At 37.8% G+C, this 21,960-nt stretch overlaps 2 pseudogenes; both read right to left on the bottom strand.

Annotated features, from left to right (window-relative positions):
• On the bottom strand, window positions 1–2,072 carry LOC124962279 (polypeptide N-acetylgalactosaminyltransferase 11-like; annotated as a pseudogene).
• Window positions 2,073–2,479: 407 nt separating this feature from the next.
• LOC124962537 (uncharacterized) lies at window positions 2,480–2,576 on the bottom strand (annotated as a pseudogene).
• Between the last annotated feature and the right edge of the window lie 19,384 nt (window positions 2,577–21,960).

The following is a 21,960-nucleotide window of genomic DNA, read 5'->3' as shown; positions in this document are numbered from 1 at the left end:
TCACCCTTCCAGGTGCCACCGCTATGAGGAGGAGCCATCACAGATCGCCATGGCAACAGAGCCTTTCTGACCCAGGGGATCCACCACGCTCAGGCACTGTCCAACCCACACCTGGTACAGTCAGTTGTTTTTCCCAAAGGTCCACTACTGGGATCCGCCTGACCCATGGCACTTCATGAGTCGTGGTGGGTCTGATGAGCGAGTTTCTGACAGGTCTAGACAAAGGAGGTTACTTAAAACCAATTCGTGCTCTTCATTATAAATCCAGATCTGAGTCGGGTCCCGGTAGTCACAGGCCTTAAGCACAACCAGGCCGCCCTTCTGGCTTGGGTGACCCTGGGCCACCAGACATTTATTGGTCTCGAAGTGATAGAGCATCTGAATTACTGACAGCCCAACTTCTTCCTCAGCTGCACGTGCTCGCTGATATTTCCATAGCTTCTGGTCCTCAGATCAGGTCTTAATGAGAAGTACTGCTCCTTGTACTCGTCCAGCCAGACGTGTGCCAGCCGCAGAGAGTTGTCCATCATGGTGTCCTGGCCTTCAGGAGACCCGTAGGGGTTTTTCGGAAAATGTGTCCTACTCTGGAGCAAGGGATGATGAAGAACTTGCCGCCACACATCTAGATCCGAAATGATATTTCCAAATTTTCTCCTCCCCAGATATCCGTGCCACTGTCATACTGTCCAAGCTCATTGAAGTACTGTCTGTTCATGGCAAACAATCCTCCTGCCATTGTAGGCGACCTTATTGGCAGCAGTGGCTCTGTCTGCCCCGCCCAGTTCAGCAATGGGGATCAGATCCCACTTGAAATGCAGGTCCCAGTTGAACCCTCCACGCACCACCAGGGACAAGCTGTAAGCGAGTGTGTCTGCGCTGATGATGTCAATCACCAGGCAAACCACAGTGTGCGGGTCCCCGCGGATGACAGCCAGCAAGGGCTGCAGCCACATCACATTGACTTCACAGTGGCTGTCCAGGAACACAAGCACTTCTCCTGTGGCCTGTGCTGCACCGGACATCCGTCCTCGAATCAGTCCCTCATGCTTTATTTTTCTTATGACTTTAATTTTTCCAGGGAGGTATTTCTGAACACAGTCATCTAATTCTCCTTTTAAATCATCAAAGTCGCTGTCATCGTCCATGAGGATGATTTCATGCAGAAGGTGTGTTGGCATGGGTCCACCACACTGTGCACTGTCCGGAGCAAGGCAGAAAAAGCTTCATTGTAGAAACAAATGACAACACTAGCGATTGGCAGGTCAACTGGGTAAGACTTTTCTTTACATGCAGCGTCCCTGCTGTCAGGCACATCTCTGTGGTAGCCCAGGCGGTTGGAAATGAGCATGTTAAAGGCATGCTTCTGATAGCCCAAGTCTCTCAGCTCCTGATCATGCTCACTGAAAATCATACCCAATTCCGTTGCCGCCAGCAGCAATGAGACTGCGGGAAGGAATTGGAGGCGGACTGGGAATGAACAACTTCTTTATTTTTCTCTGATTGCTTTCTTATTTTGCTTTCTTGCTTCTTAGAGGAAGGGAATGTCTTATATCCACTAAGGCAGCCAATCAGCTTAGGATTAAGTAGCATGATAGGAGCACACAGCCATGGTACCAATTAAGAAAGAATGAGGAACATATGTTGACCATGAGCACTGAAGAGACATCAACCAATCAGGCAAAAGGTCATGAGAGATCACGCCATGTTAACACTAATTGTGCGCCACCTCTTGACCCAATGCCAGCTGCCATCTTAGAGCTACTTAAACATGTCTCTACAAATTCAGAAGAGAATTTTGGGTGGCCTTTTTCTGGATCTTCAATGCGATTACCCAGCACATCGCCAATTCTGTTTGCTTTGAACTGTGGCTCTAATACCCGACTTGGACCTCTCGTGAAATGGGGGTAGAATTTTTTGGGAAATGGTCCGTGGGGCCCAGACCCCTTGATGGGCACATTCTTAAGTGGCTGAGTCACTTCACTGAAGTTAAAGTAAACAAAGAGCAAAACTGTCCAGGTCACAGATGTAAAGAGGCACCCATAACAGAAATATCGAAGTGTGACACTTCCCATTATAGACCTAGCATAGCTGAAGGGCCATTTTCAGTTTCCTTTGCTCCCAGGCTTTCAGTCTGGCAATGTTCTCCAGGTTCCGACATTTTTATGAGAAAAATGCAAGTATACGTTTGCCACCACAGGACATTTATGGTTTTTTCCAACTGTAAAGGTATAAGATGCTTTCTGTATATTTTATGGTGCTGGAGTCGGAACCCAGGGCCACAAGCATGGCAGGCAAGTGTTCTACCACCAAGTGAATCCCCCAGTCCATAGATCCTTTCTAAAGCAAGGATCTTAAAATCTGTTATTAAATGTAGCAACTTAAAAAAATGGTTCTCATATCTAATTAAATGTTACACCTGCCCCAGAGTGTACTCTAGATCTAAGTTATTTTCTTAAAAAAAATTTTTTTTTAAGTCTTCAAAAATATGGAAGGCTTCACGAATTTGTGTGTCATCCTTGTGCAGGGGCCATGCTAATCTTCTCTATATACTAAATCTAATATATACTAATACTAATCTTCTCATATACTAAAATCGTTCCAATTTTAGTATATGTGCTGCTGAATTGAGCACAGAAATGAGCTCTTCTTTGATGGTCTTGTAGAACTCTGCTGAGAATCCGTCTGGTCCGGGACTTTTCTTGCTTGTAGGCTGTTGATGGCTTCTTCTAATTCATTGCTTGAAATTGATCTATTTAAATTGCGTATGTCCTCCTGATTCAGTTTGAATGGATCATATGTCTCTAGAAACCTGTCTATGTCTTCGAGATTTTCTATTTTGTTGGAGTATAGATTTTCAAAATAGCTTCTAATTATGTTTTGTATTTCAATAGTGTCTGTCATGATATTTCCTTTTTCTTTACAAATTTTAATAATTTGAGTTTTTTCTCTCCTTTTTTTTAGTATGGCTAAGGGTTTATCAATTTTTTTTTTCAAAGAACTGACTTTTTGTTTTGTCAATTTTTTGAATTGTTTCTTTTGTTTCAATTTCATTGATTTCACCTCTGATTTTAATTATTTCCTGTGTTCTACTATTTCTGGTGTTCATCTGTTCTTCTTTTCTATGGTTTTGAGCCATCATGTTAGGTCATTTATTTGTTGACTTTTTCTTCTTTTATTGAATGCACTCAATGCAATGAATTTTCCTCTTGTCCTGCTTTCATAATATCATAGAGATTTTGATATGTTGCGTCGTTGTTCTTGTTTACCTCTAAGAATGTTTTATTTCCTTCCTGATGTCTTCTGCTATCCATGCATCATTAAATAGCATATTATTTAGTCTGTGGGTGTTGGAGTAGTTTCTGTTTTTTATTTTATCATTGATTTCTAATTTTATTCCATTACGATCTGATGGAATGCAGGGTAGTATCTCTATTTTTTTGTATTTGCTAAGAGTAGCTCTGTGGCATAACATATGGTCTATTTTAGAGAAGGATTCATGTGCTGCTGAAAAGAAAGTGTATTCACTCATTGATGGATGGAATATTGCACATATGTCTGTTAAGTCTAAATTATTGATTGTGTTATTGAGTTCTATGATTTCTTTGTTCATTTTTTGTTTGGAAGATCTATCCAGTGGGAAGAGAAGTGTGTTAAAGTCACCTACTATGTGTTGTGGTCTATTTGGTTCCAAGAATTGAGAAGGATTTATTTGACATACATGGATGTGCCATTGTTTGGGGCATAAATATTAGTGATCATTATGTTTTGCTGATTTGTGCTTCCCTTACACAGTATGAAATGTCCTTCTTTATCCCTTCTGACTAACTTTGGTTTGAAGTCTGCTTTATCTGATATGAGGATGGAAACCCCTGCTTTTTTCTGTGTCTGTGTGTGTGATATTTTTTCCCATCCTTTCACCTTTAGTCTGTGGATGTATTTTCTATGAGATGAGTTTTTTGAAGGCAGTGTATTGTGGGTCCTTTTAAAAAATCCAGTCTACCAGTCTATGTCTTCTGATTGAAGAGTTTAGGCCATTAACATTGAGGGTTATTATTGAGATATGAATAGTATTCCCGATCATTTTGGCTTATTTTTGCTTTTTAAGTTGACTTGGAATCTCCTTTAATTGGCTATTCCTTTAGGATAGTTTCTCCCTTTGCTGACTTACATTGTTGTTTTTCATTTCTTTCTCATGGAATATTTTTCAGAGAATGTTCTGTACTGCAGTCTTCCTATTTGTAAATTCTTTTAACTTTTGTTTAGCATGAAAGGATTTTATTTTGTCACCAAATCTGAAGGTAAGGTTTGCTGGGTAAAAATTCTAGGTTGGCATCCATTTTCTTTCAGAGCTTGAAATATGGTGTCCCAGGCCCTTCTAGTTTTTAGGGTCTGGGTTAAGAAATCCGCTCATATCTGTATTGGTTTCCCCCTATATGTAATCTGATGCTTTTCTCTTGTAGTCTTTAAAATTCTGTCTTTATTTTGTGTGCTCGGTATTTTCATTACAATGTGCCTTGGTGTGTCTGTATTGTAATTTTGTACATTTGGTGCCCTGTAAATCTCTTGTATTTGATTTTCCATTTTATTTTTCAGATATGGAAAATTTTCTGATATTATTTCATTGAATAGATTATTAATTCCTTTGGTTTGTATCTCTGTGTCTTCCTTAATCCCAATAATTCTTAAATATGGTCTTTTTATGATAGCCCATATTTCTTGGAGGTTCTGTTCATGATTTCATACCATCTTTTCTGTTTGGCCAACTTTGCTTTCAAGGTTAAATATTTTGTCTTCATTGTCTGAGGTTTTGTCTTCCAAGTGATTGAGTCTGTTGGTTATGCTTTCTATTGACTTTTTAATTTGGTTTACTGTTTTCATGAATTCAAGGATTTCTGTTTGTTTATTTTTCTCAGGATCTCTATCTCTTTATTTATTTTTATTTTTATTTTTTTAAATATTTATTTATTTATTTATTATTTTTAAATTTATTTTATTGTGAACAAATGGGATACATGTTGTTTCTGTTTGTACGTGGAGTAACAGCATACCATTTGTGTAATCATACATTTACATAGGGTAATGATGATTGAATCATTCTGTTATTGTTTCCTTCCCCCACCCCTCCCACCCCTCTTTTCCCACTATAGAGTCCCTCCATTCTTGCCCCCCTCCCACCCCCCATTATGTGTCATCATCCACTTATCAGTGAAATCATTCGTCCTTTGGATTTTTGAGATTGGCTTATCTCACTTAGCATGACATTCTCCAATTTCATCCATTTGCCTGCAAATGCCATAATTTTATTATTCTTTATACCTGAGTAATATTCCATTCTATATATATATATCACAGTTTTTTTATCCACTCATCAATTGAACGGGCATCTAGGTTGGTTCCACAGTCTGGCTATTGTGAATTGAGCAGCTATGAACAATTTTTTTTTATTGTAAACAAATGGGATACATGTTGTTTCTCTGTTTGTACACGGAGAAAAGGGATACCATTTGTGTAATCATAGATTTACATAGGGTAATGTTTGATTCATTCTGTTACTTTTTCCCTTCCCCCCAACCCTCCTACCCCTCTTTTCCCTCTATACGGTCCTTCCTTCCTCCATTCTTGCCCACCTCCCTAACTGTAACTCTAACCCTAACACTAACCCCTCACACCGCCCATTAGGTGTCATCATCCACTTATCAGCGACATCATTTGTCCTTTGGATTTTTGAGATTGGCTTATCTCACTTAGCATGATATTCTCCAATTTCATCCATTTGCCTGCAAATGCCATAATTTTATCATTCTTTATGGCTAATATTCCATTGTATATATATACCACAGTTTCACTATCCATTCATCAATTGAGGGGCATCTAGGTTGGTTCCATAGTCTGGCTATTGTGAATTGAGCAGCTATGAACATTGGTGTGGCTGTATCTCTGTAGTATGCTGATTTTAAGTCCTTTGGGTATAGGCCAAGGAGTGGGATAGCTGGGTCAAATGGTAGTTCCATTCCAAGTTTTCTAAGGAATCTCCACACTGCTTTCCAGAGTGGCTGCACTAATTTGCAAGCCCACCAGAAATGTACGAGTGTACCTTTTTCCCCACATCCTCACCAAAACCTATTGTTGCTTGTATTCTTGATAATCACCATTCTAATTGTGGTGAGATGGAATCTTAGTGTAGTTTTGATTTGCATTTCTTTTATTACTAAAGATGGTGAACATTTTTTCATATGTTTGTTGATTGCTTGTAGATCTTCTTCTGTGAAGTGTCTGTTCATATCCTTAGCCCATTTTTTGATTGGGCTATTTGTATTCTTGCTGTAGAGTTTTTTGAGTTCTTTATAGATTCTGGAAATTAGTGCTCTATCTGAAGTATGATTGGCAAAGATTTTCTCCCACTCTGTAGGCTCTTTCTTCACATTGCTGATAGTTTCCTTTGCTGAGAGAAAGCTTTTTAGTTTGAATCTATCCCAGTTATTGATTCTTGCTTTTATTTCTTATGCTATGGGAGTCCTGTTAAGGAAGTCTGATCCTAAGCCAACAAGTTGAAGATTTGGACGTCCTATTTCTTCTATAAGATGCAGGGTCTCTGGTCTGATTTCAAGGTCCTTGATCCATTGTGAGTTGATTTTTGTGTAGGGTGAGAGATAGAGGTTTAATTTCATTCTGTTGCTTATGGATTTCCAGTTTTCCCAGCACCATTTGTTGAAGAGGCTATCTTTTCTCCATTGCACATTTTTGGCACCTTTGTCTAGTATGAGAAAATTGTATTTATTTGGGTTTGTGTCTGTGTCCTCTATTCTGTACCATTGATCTGCCTGTCTATTTTGGTGCCAATACCATGCCATTTTTGTTACTATTGCTTTGTAGTATAGTTGAAGTTTGGTATTGTGATAACCCCTGTTTCATTCTTCCTGCTAAGGATTGCTTTAGCTATTCTGGGTTTCTTATTCTTCCGGATGAGTTTCATGATTGCTTGCTCTATTTCTGTAAGGTGCATCATTGAGATTTAATTGGGATTGCATCAAATCTGTATAGCACTTTTGGTAGTATGACCATTTTGACAATATTAATTCTTCCTATCTGAGAACATGGGAAATCTTTCCATCTTCTAAGGTCTTCCTCAACTTCTCTCTTAAATGTTTTGTAGTTTTCATTGTAGAGATCTTTTACCTCTTTGGTTAGATTGATTCCCAAGTATTTTATTTTTTTTTGAGGCTATTGCAAATGGAGTTGTTTTCCTCATTTCCCTTTCAGCTGTTACATTGCTTGCATATAAAAATGCTTTAGATTTATGTGTGTTGATTTTATAGCCTGGTATTTTGTTGAATTCATTGATGAGGTCTAGAAGTTTTCTGGAGAAGATTTTTGGATCCTCTAAATATAGAATCATGTCATCAGCAAATAGTGACAGCTTAAGTTCCTCTTTTCCTATTCATATCCCTTTACTTTCTTTAGCCTGTCTAATTGCTCTGGCTAGAGTTTCGAGGACAATGTTGAATAGAAGTGGTGAAAAAGGACATCCCTGTCTTGCTCCTGTTTTTAAAGAGAATGGTTTCAGTTTTTCTCCATTAAGAATGATGTTGGCCATGGACTTAACATAAATAGTCTTTACCATGTTCAGGTATGTTCCTACTATCCCTATATTTTCTAGTGTTTTGAGCATGAAGGGGTGTTGTATTCTGTCGAATGCTTTTTCTGCATCAATTGAAATAACAATATGATTCTTATCCTTAAGTCTATTGACATGATGGATGACATTTATTGATTTACAGATGTTAAACCATCCTTGCATTCCAGGGATGAACCCCACTTGATCGTGGTGCATGATTTTTAACATGTTTTTGGATACGGTTTGCCAATATTTTGTTAAGGATCTTTGCATCTATATTCATCAAGGATATTGGTCTAAAATTTTCTTTTCTTGATGTGTCTTTGCCTGGTTTGGGTATGAGGGTGATATTAGCTTCATAGAATGAGTTTGGTAGGGTACCCTCCTTTTCTATTTCCTGGAATACTTTGAGAAGTATTGGAATGTGTTCTTCTTTGAAGGTCTTGTAGAACTCGGTTGAGAATCCATCTGGTCCTGGACTTTTCTTGGATGGTAGGTTTTTAATGACTTCTTCTATTCCATTGCTTGATATTGATATGTTTAAATTGTGCATGTCCTCCTGGTTCAGTTTGGGAGGAGCATATATCTCTAGAAATTTGTCAATATCTTTGGTAGTTTCTATTTTGTTGGAATACAGATTTTCAAAGTAGCTTCTCATTATGTTATGTATCTCAGTGGTGTCTGTCGTGATATTTCCTTTTGCATCATGTATTTTAGTAATTTGAGTCTCCTCTCTCCTTCTCTTTGTTAGTGTGGCTAAGGGTTTGTCTATTTTGTTTACTTTCTCAAAGAACCAACTTTTTGTTTTGTCAATTTTTTGAATAGTTTCTTTTGTTTCATTTCATTGATTTCAGCTCTGATTTTAATTATTTCCTGTCTTCTACTACTTTTGCTGTTATTCTGTTCTTCTTTTTCTAGGTCTTTGAGCTGTAATGTTAGGTCATTTAGTTGTTGACTTTTCATTCTTTTCTGGAATGCACTCCATGCAATGAATTTTCCTCTTAGTACCGCTTTCATAATGTCCCAGAGATTTTGATATGTTGTATTGTCGTTCTCATTGACCTCTAAGAATTTTTTATCTCCTCCCTGATGTTTTCTGTTATCCATGTTTCATTCAATAGCATATTATTTAGTCTCTAGGTGTTGGAGTAATTTCTTTTTTTTATTTTGTCAGTGATTTCTACTCTCAGTCCATTGTGATATGATAGAACACAAGGTAGTGTCTGTATTTTTTTGCATTTCCAAAGGGCTGCTTTGAGGCATAACATATGGTCTACTTTTGAGAAGGTTCCTTGTGCTGTTGAGAAGAAAGCGAACCTGCTCATTGATGTTTGGGATATTCTATATATGTCTATGAAGTCTAGGTTCTTGATTGTGTTATTGAGTTCTTTGGTTTCTTTGGTTGGTTTTTGTTTGGAAGATCTATCTAGTGGTGACAGCAGTGCGTTAAAGTCACCCATTTATTGTGTTGTGGTCTATGTGATTCTTGAAATTGAGAAGGATTTGTTTGATGTACTTGGATGCACCATTGTTTGGGGCATAAATATTTACTATCGTTATGTCTTCCTGATTTATGGTTCCCGTAAGCAGTATGAAATGTCCTTCTTTATCCTTTCTGACTAACTTTGGCTTGAAGTCAACTTTATCTGATACAAGGATGGAAATTCCTGCTTTTTTACTGAGTCCATGTGCATGGTAGGTTTTTTCCCATTCTTTCACCTTTAGTCTGTGGATATCTTTTTCTATGAGATGAGTCTCTTGCAGGCAGCATATTGTTGGGTCTTTCTTTTTAATCCATTCTGCCAGTCTATGTCTTTTGATTGATGAGTTTAGGCCATTAATGTTCAGGGTTATTATTGAGAAATGATTTGTATTCCCTGTCATTTGGCTTATTTTTGGATTTTAAGTTGGCTTGGTTTCTCCTTTGAGTGGTTTTTCTCTAAGGTAGTTCCTCCCTTTGCTGACCTCCAATGTTGTTTTTCATTTCCTCCTCATGGAATATTTTGTTCAGAACATTCTGTAATGCAGGCTTTCTATTTTTAAATTCCTTTAACTTTTGTTTATCAGGAAGGATTTTATTTCATCTTGAAATCTGAAGGTTAGTTTTGCTGGGTATAGGATTCTTGGTTGGCAACCATGTTCTTTCAGAGCTTGAAATATGTTGTTCCAGACCCTTCTAGCTTTTAGAGTCTGGGTTGAGAAGTCGACTGCTATCCGTATTGGTCTCCCCCTATATGTAATCTGATGCTTTTCTCTTGTGGTCTTCAAAATCCTATCTTTATTTTGAATGTTAGGCATTTTCATTATAATGTGCCTTGCTGTGGACCTGTTGTGATTTTGTGCATTTGATGTTCTGTAAGCCTCTTGTATTTGATTTTCCATTTCATTCTTCAGGTTTGGAAAATTTTCTGATATTATTTCATTGACTAGGTTGTTCATTCCTTTGGTTTGTTTCTCTGGGCCTTCCTCAATCCCAATAATTCTTAAATTTGGTCTTTTCATGATGTCCCATAGTTCTTGGAGATTCTATTCATGATTTCTTACCATCATCTTTGTTTGAACAACTTTATTTTCAAGATTAAATATTTTGTCTTCATTGTCTGAGGTTCTGTCTTCCAGGTGGTCTAGTCTTTTGGTGATGCTTTCCATTGAGTTTTTTATTTGGTTTATTGTTTCCTTCATTTCAAGGATTTCTGTTTCTTTTTTTTTTTTTTCAGTATTTCTAACTCTTTGTTGAAATGATCTTTTGCTTCCTGCACTTGCTCTTTCAGCTTACTGGTATTATCATTCATTGCCTGCATTTGCTCTCTTATATCATCCTTTGCTTTGGAAATCATCTTAATCATGTATAATCTGAAGTCTGTTTCTGACATTTCTTCTACCATAATGTCATTGGATTCTATTAATATGGAATCTAGATTTATTTGGATCATATTCTTCCCTTGTTTCTTCTTGGTGTTCATGTATCTTCCCCTCTAGCAGTACAGATCTGAGGTATTGCAGATTTCCCCCTATAGGCTTATAGTGGCCCTATAGGTTTCCAAAACCTTTTCTTTCAGGGGATCAATATTAGCAGTGCCCAACTGAGACACTATGCAATCCTAGACCAAATAGCCCCTATGAGGACAATAACAGTATTGTCATAATAAAGAGAATGAATTCAACTATTATCTTCAGTAAAACAAACTTATTTGCAATAAGGTCTGCAGTTTCAAATGGAGGACAAAGAGGATGCAGAGGGATGTAGAATGTGACTGTTGATGGGATAAGGAAAGAATATGCAGAAGTTCTAGTTAATAGAAAGAGTGAGAGTGTAATCAAAAGAAATTGGATGTTAGCATTCAAAAAAGGGAGAAAGAGACTCTGAGAGAACAGGTAAACAAAAGGAATAGAGAGCAAGAAAAGTATAGAAATAAAAACTTAATATTTTTCAATAAGGAGAAAAAAGAAAATCTACAGTCTAACAGTCATATAGTAATGAAACCTCTAAGTCTTCAGTGGCCTGATGCATGAGAGGTACCTGACAATGAGCTTCAAGTCTCCAGCAGGCGTCTCAGGATGGGTTTTGCCCCACCTAAAGATCGGAGCTGTGTCTTCCAGGATTATCCAAGATGGCTGCTCTGGCTTTGAAATGTGTTGGCAAATGAGGATCTACAGCTCAGGGTGTGGTTGTGGTCAGCAGAAGGTCATGGAGGCGGGATGCAGTTGGTCAGGCAGGGGTCCTGGAGGTCCTGGGTGTGTTTAGTGTGGTAGTGGGATCCTGGAGGCCGGGTGCAATCAGTCGGTCTGGTGTCCTGGTGATAGGGCGCAGTCAGTTGGTCTTAAGGTCCTGCAGTAGGGAGCTGTCAGTCAATGTGAGGGCCCCAGAGGCAGGGAGTGATTGCTCGGGCTGAGGGATCCTGGAGATGGGGCTCAGTCAGTCTGACCAGGGATCCTATGGGGCCTGGTTGTTGTCTCAAGATGGCAGCAGCTGCATGTAATCTAACCTGCAGGTACTGTAACAGTGAACTTCCAGGCAACAGCAGGCAGTTGGTGCTCCCCTGGCGGTCCGTGATCAGTTTGCTGACTGTTGTCGGACGATCGGTAGGTGAACCTCGTGTGTTGGATGATGGATACATGTAAGGTAGGCGATGGACAGGCGAGAGGCAGGCAAATGCTCTGTCTCTTTATTGAAATGATCTTTTGCTTCCTGCATTTGCTCTTTTAACTGTTTATGGGAGTGTGTTGCTGTCCGCGGATATTTATTACTGCCCGCGGCAACAAATGGTGGCCCATACGGGGAGGGAAATAAGCAACAGCCTTAGGGGGAAAAAGGAAATCAGCACGGTGGGGAAAGTAAACTGAGGAAGTCTGTCTCTGGGAATAGGTACGGCAGGGAAAGTAAGAACCTCGCAGGAGTTTCTGGCCGGAGCGGTTTAAGGGCAAGGGATAGTTAAAGATCACCAAGGGCATAACAGTGAAGTGCAAAAATGTGTGTATTTTGTGTTACTTGTGTATTTGTCATAACAGAAAGGGTTTAACGGAAGATTCCCCTTGAGAGGGAATATAACAGAAGATTCCCCTAGTGAGGGAATGTTAATGGAAGATTCCCCTAGAGAGGGAATATAACGGAAGATTCCCCTAGTGAGGGAATATTAATGGAAGATTCCCCGTGAGGGAATGTAATGGACGTCCTATAGTAATGTGTGTATTTTGTATTGTTTGTGTGTTTGTACTACTGTTAGTGTGGCCTTTGTATCACATATTCAAACTCTAACAGAAATAAGCCCAGGCTTTATAGAAGAAAAGCTGCTTAGTGTGCCACAGGGGAATCTTCATAAACAGGATCTAATAGCAACAGAAACGAACTCTTAAAGAGAACAAAGTGAGGAAGAATTGAGTGGTAGTAACCTAGAAAACAATTACTCAGAAAAAGAACAAGGGAAAAAGGAGAGAGCTAAATCTAATACAAAGAACCCCTCAAAAGGAGTAACCAAGTGGTAGTGAAAACTTAAGAACAAGGGGAAAAGGTAGGAGAAAGCTAAACCTAATACAAAGAGCTTCAAAATTTGTGGAACCTGCCCATATTTGAGGACCAAAATAGAGATACCATCAACCATTAGAAAAACTTTAAAGAGGCAGTTAAGACTGAAACAGCTATGCAGAGCAGTGTTATCTGGGGGACAATGTCTAATTGGAGAGCTCAGTAGCAAGAAATAACTGTTGAAACTGCTTGCAGAAACGCAGTAGCAAAGTAGAAATGTTGATATGCTAATAGAAGGCCAATATGCTTTAATAGATACTCAAAATCAATATGATCCTGGAGTGTATGCACAGATACATACAGCAGCAAAGAGACAATGCCCTAACAAAAGAAAAGCCAAGAGATAACTATAGTAAAATCTGTTACACCTTGTACCCCAGGTCTTTGCCCAAAGTGCAGAAAGGGAAAACATTGGGTTAACAAGTGCAAATTAGTTACTGTTGTTGAGGGAAAGATGTTGCCAAATCATTTAAGAAACAGGGCACAGAACTCTTCAACTCAAGGCTCACAAAATGGAAGCAGCTGTCATAGCCCTTGTAGAGTTTAAGGAGTAACAGATCTTTTTGCTGATAGTGATTGCATCACTTGGGCAATTCCCAAATTGGAATTGGTTGGACCCATAGCCCCTCATAAGCTGATTTGGCCGCTCAGATGGTTTTCATCTTTTTCTCAGTAAATGCAAGCTGCTTATTTTCATCCTGTGTAACTCACTTCTAATTCCTCATGCTGATACCTCACCTTTAAGGAGGGTTTATAAGTAAAGGGAAGTGCACTGACCAGAAGGTTAATGGAGTTAATATTGAAAAATGTAGAGAGGGTGAAATGATTGGTTTTTCAGCACAATTTGGCACCAAATTTTGGGGACTCTTAAGTTTTACACTAATAGGCTTGGGTATGCTTGTGTTAATTCTATTCTACATCTACAAACGCCTCAAAGCCAGTCAGCAGGCTCATAGTGTGATCATAAAACAGGCCATGCCGCCCTTGAAGTGGAATAATCTCCCAGTATATGGCTTAGTATGCTGGATTGGTAGTCAAAGACGGGTAAGATTCATGGGGAGCTCATACCAACCTAAGACAGGAAATGAGGGCTAGAGCCTCATTGTCCAATGACGGGTAAGGATGTTGCTCTGCCGTGGACAACCTAAGACAGACACGATCCCTGCCAGTTTTCTTTCCATTTTATAAAAAGAAGGGGGAATTGTTGGGGACTGTGCCATGCAGACGGTGCCAGGATGGCGCCTGGCAGTCAACCAGAGGTTGTCGGCAGTGAGGAGGTTAATTGACATAAGCACATTCAGGTGATTTATCGTCCACGCACACAATGCATGCACATGTGTTCTCGAGCACTCCTAATTGTGCCTGCTCGGACATCTAGCTTCTTGCCTAATCTTTGCATAAGAGGCATGGCCCTACTCTCTGCCTCCTGGAAGGAATATAAGCAGGCCATAGGTGGAAGGCGTGAGCACAACAACAGAGCAGCAGCTAGCAGAAAGAAGCAGAGAGAAGCCACTAGCAGAAAGGAAGAAAAGGCAACAAGCAGATAGAAGCAGCTCGGAGAGAGAAGCAGCAGGCAGCGGTGGAAGGCAGATCACAGAGCGGAGAATTGAGAACACACCTCTAGGTCACAGATAGGCAGATCGCAGTACATGGGACACATCACTAAGAAGCACCTCAGATAGACGCACCCCTAGTTCACATGATGCAGGACGCACCTTTAAGAAGCAGCAGAACTAAGAAGATATAGATCTCTGAAAGTGTAGTCTCTCTCTCTTAAGCAAAGTCTCTCTTTCTCTCTTATGCAAAGCCTCTCTCTCTCTCCTCTCAAAGCAAGTAAGCCTCATTTCCTCTATCCTCTATAAACAAGCAAGCAAGGCAGGAAGCAACCCACTAAAGAGAGAGATAATAGAAGTAGCTCCGTTTCCAGACTACCACTGATAAATACCCACGCAATAGGAGTGATCATTCATTGCCTGCATTTGCTCTCTTATCTCATTCTTTTCTTCTCAGATCATTTTAATTATGTACATTTTGAACTCCTTTTCTGACATTTCTTCTACCATGCTGTCATTAGATTCTACTGATATAGCATCTAGGTTTGTTTGGGACACTTTCTTCCCTTGTTATCTCATGTTGTTCGTGTATTTTCCCCTCTAGCAATGTGGATTCGAGATATTTCTGTTTCCCCTCTATAGGTATATAGTGTCCCTTCAGGTTTTCAATACCTCACTTTAAAGTGGGAGATCAATATTAGCAGCACACAATACAAACAATATGCATCATTAACCCAAACAGTCCCTGTTAAGATATTAACAGTATTGTCTTTATAAACAGAGATGATTTGTTCAATTATTATCTATAGCATAAACAATAGGTTTGCAATAAGGTCCATAATGTCTAATGGTGACAAAGAGGATGGCAAGGGATGTAGAATATAATGTTAATGAGGTAAGAAGTGAGTCTATAGAGGTACTAGGTCATAGGAAGAATGAAAGTGGAATCAAAAGAAATTGGTTGTTAGCATGAGAAAAGGGAGAGTCTCCAAGAAAACAGACAGATAAGAAGAATAGAGAGAGTGATAAAAATAATAAAAAAAATAGAAAAGTAGGAATAATAATAATAATAAACTGTTCTACAATGTAACTATGCTATACTATCTAAACCTCCTGGTCTTCAGTAGCCAGATGTATGAGAGGTACTTGATAATTCAGTGTCCCCGGAAGGGAGCTGCCCCAACTAAGAATGGTGTATCCAGGTTGGGAACAATCCATGATAGTGGGCAGAGATGACCCCACATGTTGGTACTTGGGGAGCCTCAGTGCAGCACAGGAGACCACAGGCTGGACCTGGGCAGTGCTGGGGACTGTGGGCAGTGACTCTGGTTGAGCCTGGGCTGCTGTGCAGCACTGGAGTTACACGTGGGCCTGATTTTCTTCACTGTCTTTTTGTGCCTATCATGTTTTCACTTGGACTGCTTTTCTTTCCAAATAGTAAGGAAGTAAACTGATATTCTTTTCCTCTCCATTTTTCTGTCTTTGTAACCCTCCCCACACCCACTTCTTCCCTGTTTAGGATTTATGGTCAAGGAATTATTTTCTTATGTTCTGCTCCAGTAACCAAATTCCAAGTTCCTTCAAACTTGAAATTGTACAATATGACTTTTAGAATATTCACTTTAATCATCTCTATGGTGAGCTTCATTTGTTACTTGTTTGCTATATAGATCTGCTCTTCCATCTTCATTTTCCTATAATGCAATTTAACTCTGATATTTCTTAGTTAACTTTTTTTTTTTTGCTGTCCCTATTCTCTTTTCATTTCCATTTGCCTTGCTTATCTTCATTTATCCCTTCACTTTCAATGCATATGTGTTTTTAAGGGTAAAGAGAATCTCTTAGAGAAAGCATTTTTAAATCTTATTTTCTTCCATTCATAGGAAACATTTTTAAGTCTTATTTTTATTCCATTCATCCCCTTGATGTCTTTAAAGAATTTTTTTATTTGTTCTTTTTAGTTTTACATGACACTAGAATGTTTTTGACATATCATACATATATGACTTGATGTCTTTTGGTGAAAAAATTTTAATTTATTTATGTTTAAAACAATTATTGATAGATAAGAACTGACTACTGGCAGCTTGTCATTTTTAAACTGATTTTTAGATCCTGATAAATGTGTTCATTACTCAAAGATATAAAGATTCAGTGTAATTCCTATAAAAATTCCAATGTTTTTTTTTCACAAAAATAGAAAAAATATTCTAAAATACTTATGAACCAAAAATCCCCAAATATCCAAAGTGCTCTTTAGCAAAAGAACAAATTTGAAGACATCACATTCCATGACTTCAAAATATATTAAAAAATATTGTGATCAAAACAGCATGGTATTGGCATAAAAACAGATACATGTACCAGTGGAGCAGAATCAAAAGTCCATAAATGAGCCAGACATTTATTGTTACTTGATTGTCACCTGAGATGCCAAGAAAACACAGTGGGGAAAGGACAATCTCATCAACAAATGGTGTGGGGAAAATGAATATTCTCATGTGAACAATAAAAATTCATCTTTCTCTCATATCAAACACAAAAATTATCTTAGAGTATATTTAAGATTTAAATGAAAAACCTGAAACTGTAAAACTATTAGGAGAAAACATGGAGAAAAATTTCATGACATTGGTCTGAGCAATGATAAGTATATCATATCACAAGGGACCCCAAAACTTCAGACAAATAAATAAATAAACAAATAAGTAAATAGGATTGCATTAAGTAGAAGTTTCTTCACAGCAAAGGATATGGAATAAAAACCCCAGTTTTAAAAAATAATAAAGGACTATATCAACATCTCTCAAAAGAAGGCATATAAATGACCAACAGATATATGAACAACAGATATATGGAACACACTGCTTTCCAGAGTGGCTGCACTTATTTGCAGCCCCACCAGCAATGTATGAGTGTACCTTTCTCCCCACATCCTCGCCAGCACCTGTTGTTGCTTGTATTCTTGATAATCGCCATTCTAATTGGGGTGAGATGGAATCTTAGGGTGATTTTGATTTGTATTTCTCTTATTACTAGAGATGTTGAACATTTTTCCATATGTTTGTTGATTGCTTGTAGATCTTCTTCTGTGAAGTGTCTATTCATTTCCTTAGCCCATTTGTCGATTGGATTATTTGCATTCTTGGTGTAAAGTTTTTTGAGTTCTTTACAGATTCTGGAGATTAGTGCTCTGTCTGAAGTATGATTGGCAAAGATTTTCTCCCACTCTGTAGGCTCTTTCTTTGCATTGCTGATAGTTTCATTTGCTGAGAGAAAACTTTTTAGTTTGAATGTATCCCAGTTATTGATTCTTGTTTTTATTTCTTGTGCCATGGGACTCCTGTTGAGGAAGTCTGGTCCTAAGCTGACATGTTGAAGCTCTGGACCTACTTTTTCTTCTATAAGATGCAAGGTCTCTGGTCTGATTCCGAGGTCCTTAATCCATTTTGAGTTTAGTTTCGTGCATGGTGAGAGACATGGGTTAAGTTTCATTCTGTTGCATATGAATTTCCAATTCTCCCAGCACCATTTGTTGAAGAGGATATCTTTTCTCCATTGCATATTTTTGGCACCTTTGTCTAGTATGAGAAAATTGTATTTATTTGGGTTTGTGTCTGTGTCCTCTATTCTGTACCATCGATCCACCTTTCTATTTTGGTACCAATACCATGCCATTTTTGTTACTATTGCTTTGTAGTAGAGTTGAAGATCTGGTATTGCGATACCCCCTGCTTCACTCTTTCTGCCAAGGATTGCTTTAGCTATTTTGGGTTTTTTATTCTTCCAGATGATTTCATAATTGCTTGCTCTATTTCTGTAAGGTACATCATTGGGATTTTAATTGGAATTGCATTGAATCTGTATAGCACTTTTGGTAGTATAGCCATTTTGACAATATTAATTCTTCCTATCCAAGAACATGGGAGATCTTTCCATCCTCTAAGGTTTTCTTTAATTTCTTTCTTTAGTGTTCTGTAGTTCTCATTGTAGAGATCTTTGACCTCTTTTGTGAGATTGATTCCCAAGTATTTTATTTTATTTTTGATACTATTGTGAATGGGGTAGTTTTCCTAATTTCTCTTTCTGAAGATTCGTCACTTATGTATAAAATGCACTAGATTTATGTGCATTGATCTTATATCCTGCTACTTTACTGAATTCACTTATGAGTTCTAAAAGTTTTCTGGTTCCTCTAAATATTTAATCATATCATCAGCAAATAGGGATAGTTTGAGTTCTTCTTTTCCTATTCATATCCCTTTAATTTCTTTGGTCTGTCTAATTGCTCTGGCTAGAGTTTCAAGGACGATATTGAATAGAAGTGGTGTAAGAGGGCATCCCTGCCTCGTTCCAGTTTTTAGGGGGAATGCTTTCAGTTTTTCACCATTTAGAATGATATTGGCCATGGGCTTAGCATAGATGGCATTTACAATGTTAAGCAATGTTCCCACTATTCCTATTTTTCTAGTGTTTTGAGCATGAAGGGGTGCTGTATTTTATCAAATGCTTTTTCTGCATCTATTGAAATAATCATATGATTCTTGACTTTAAGTCTATTGATATGGTGAATTACATTTATTGATTTCCTGAAGTTGAACCAACCTTGCATCCCTGGGATGAAACCCACTTGATCATGGTGCACTATCTTTTTAATATGTTTTTGTATGCAATTTGCTAAAATTTTTGTTAAGAATTTTTGCGTTGATGTTTATTAAGGATATTGGTCTGAAATTTTCTTTCTTCGATGTGTCTCTGTCTGGTTTAGGTATCAGGGTAATATTGGCTTCATAGAATGAGTTTGGGAGGGTTCCCTCCTCTTCTATTTTATGGAATACTTTGAGAAGTATTGGAATGAGCTCTTCTTTAAAGGTTTTGTAGAACTCGGCTGAGAACCCATCAGGTCCTGGACTTTTCTATGTTGGTAGGCTTTTGATGACTTCTTCTATTTCATTACTTGAAATTGGTCTATTTAAATTGTGTATGTCCTCCTCGTTCAGTTTAGGCAATTCATATGTCTCTAGAAACCTGTTGTGTCTTACAAATTTTCTATTGTGTTAGAGTATAGATTTTCAAAATAGCTTCTAATTATGTTTTGTATTTCAGTCGTGTCTGTTGTGATATTTCCTTGTTCATTCCGAATTTTAGTAATTTGGGTTTTCTCTCATCTTCTCTTTGTTAGTGTGGCTAAAGGTTTATCAATTTTGTTTATTTTTTCGAAGAACCAACTATTTATTTTGTCAACTTTTTGTATTGTTTCTTTTGTTTCAATTTCGTTGATTTCAGCTCTGAGTTTAACTATTTCCTGTCTTGTACTACTTTTGGTGTTGGTCTGTTCTTCTTTTTCTAGGGCTTTGAGCTGTAGTGTTAGGTTGTTTATTTGTTGAGATTTACTTCTTTTATTAAATGCGCTCCATGAAATAAATTTTCCTCTAAGTACTGCTTTCATAGCGTCCCAGAGATTTTGATATGATGTTTCTTTGTTCTCATTTACCTCTAAGAATTTTTTAATTTCCATCCTAATATCTTCTGTTATCCATTTATCATATAATAGCATATTGTTTAATCTCCAGTTGTTGCAGTAGTTTCTGTTTTTTCCTCTTTCATTTATTTCTAACTTAATCCATTATGATCTGATAGAATACAAGATAGTGTCTCTATCTTCTTGTATTTGCTAACATTAGCTTTGTGGCATAATATATGGTCTATTTTAGAGAAGGATCCATGTGCTACTGAGAAGAAAGTGTATTTGCTCTTGGTTGGATGGTATATTCTATAAATATCTGTTAAGTCTAAATTATTGATTGTGTTATCGAGATCTATGGTTTCTTTGTTCAATTTTTGTTTGGAAGATCTGTCCAGTGGTGAGAGAGGCATGTTAAAATCACTAGTATTATTGTGTTATGGTCTATTTGGTTTCTAAATTGAGAAGGATTTGTTTGACATACATGGATGAGCCACTGTTTGGGGCATAGATGTTTATGATTATTATATCTTGCTGATTTATGCTTCCCTTAAGCAGTGTGAAATGTCCTTCTTTATCCCTTCTGACTAACTTTGGCTTGAAGTCCACATTATCTGAAATGAGGATGGATACTCCAGCTTTTTTGCTGAGTCCATGTGCATGGTATGTTTTTCCCCATCATTTCACCTTTAGTCTATGGGTATCTCTTTCTATGAGGTAAGTCTCTTGCAGGCAACATATTGTTGGATCTTTCTTTTTAATCCAATCTGCCAGTCTATGTCTTTTATTGATGAATTCAGGCCATTAACATTCAGGGTTATTATTGAGATATGATTTGTATTCCCGGTCATTAGGTTCATTTTTAAAATTTTATTTATTTATTTATTTTTTTGACACAACTTGGTTCCTCCTTTATTTGACAGTTCCTTTAGGATAATTCCTCCCTTTGCTGATTTGCTTGTTTGTTTTTCATATCTTCCTCATGGAATATTTTGCTGAGAATGTTCTGTAATGCTGGCTTTCTTTTTGTAAATTCTTTTAGCCTTTGTTTATCATGGAATGATTTTATTTCATCGTCAAATTTGAAGGTAAGTTTTGCTGTGTATAAGATTCTTGGTTGGCATCCATTGTCTTTCAGAGCTTGAAAAATGTTGTTCCAGACTCTTCTAGCTTTTAGGGTCTGGATTGAAAAATCTGCTGATATCTGTATTGGTTTCCCCCTGAATGTAATTTGGTTCTTTTCTCTCACAGCCGTTAAAATTCTGTCTTTATTTTGTATGTTAGGTATTTTCATTATAATGTGCCTTGGTGTGGGTCTGTTGTAATTTTGTGTATTTGGAATCCTGTAAGACTCTTGAACTTGATTTTCTATATCATTCTTCAGATTTGGGAAATTTTCTGATATTATTTCATTGAATAGATTGTTCATTCCTTTGGTTTGTTTCTCTAAGCCTTCCTCAATCCCAATAATTCTCAGATTTGGCCTTTTCATGATATCCCAAAGTTCTTAGAGATTCTGTTCATGATTTCTTACTATCTTCTCTGTTTGTTCAACTTTGTTTTCAAGGTTAAATATTTTTTCTTCAATATCTGAGGTTCTGTCTTCCAGGTGTTCTATCCTATTGGTTATGCTTTCTATGGAGTTCTTAATTTGGTTTATTGTTTCCTTCATTTCAAGGATTTCTGTTTGGTTTTTTTTCAATATCTCTAACTCTTTTTTGAAATGATCTTTTGCTTCCTGTATTTGCTCTTTTAACTGTCGATTGGTGCGATCATTCAATGCCTGCATTTGCTCTTTCATCTCATCATTCAATGCCTGCATTTGCTCTTTCATCTCATCGTTTGCTTCCCTGATCATTTTAATTATGTACATTCTGAACTCCCTTTCTGTCATTTCTTCTGCCATGCTGTCGTTGGATTTTATTGATGTAACATCTAGATTTGTTTGGGGCATTTTCTTCCCTTGTTTTCTGATATGTTCAGGAATCAGTGGGTCCTTAATATATTGCAGATTTCCTCTATTGACTTATAATGTCCCTGAAGATTGCTAGTATATCCCCTCTTATCCTTCAGTAGCCTGAAGTCTTGGAGGAAGTTGATAATGTGGTGCTCCACAAGGAAGCTGCCTCTCTAGGGGTGGTGACCCTCAGGTGGGGTATATTCCCTGATTGTGGGCAGAGGTGCCTCCCCTTGTTGACCTATGGTTATCCAAAGGGGAACTAGGCTGCAGGCTGAGGCAAGGCCTGTTTGTGCTTGTGTCTCTGGTTTTACTGTTCTGTGGGAAAACCTCACCCGGCAGGGAAGA

Source organism: Sciurus carolinensis, chromosome 12, assembly GCF_902686445.1.
Source record: "Sciurus carolinensis chromosome 12, mSciCar1.2, whole genome shotgun sequence".
NCBI lineage: Eukaryota > Metazoa > Chordata > Mammalia > Rodentia > Sciuridae > Sciurus > Sciurus carolinensis.
Note: the sequence above shows the minus strand (reverse complement) of the source record. Positions and strands in the feature narration are given on the sequence as shown.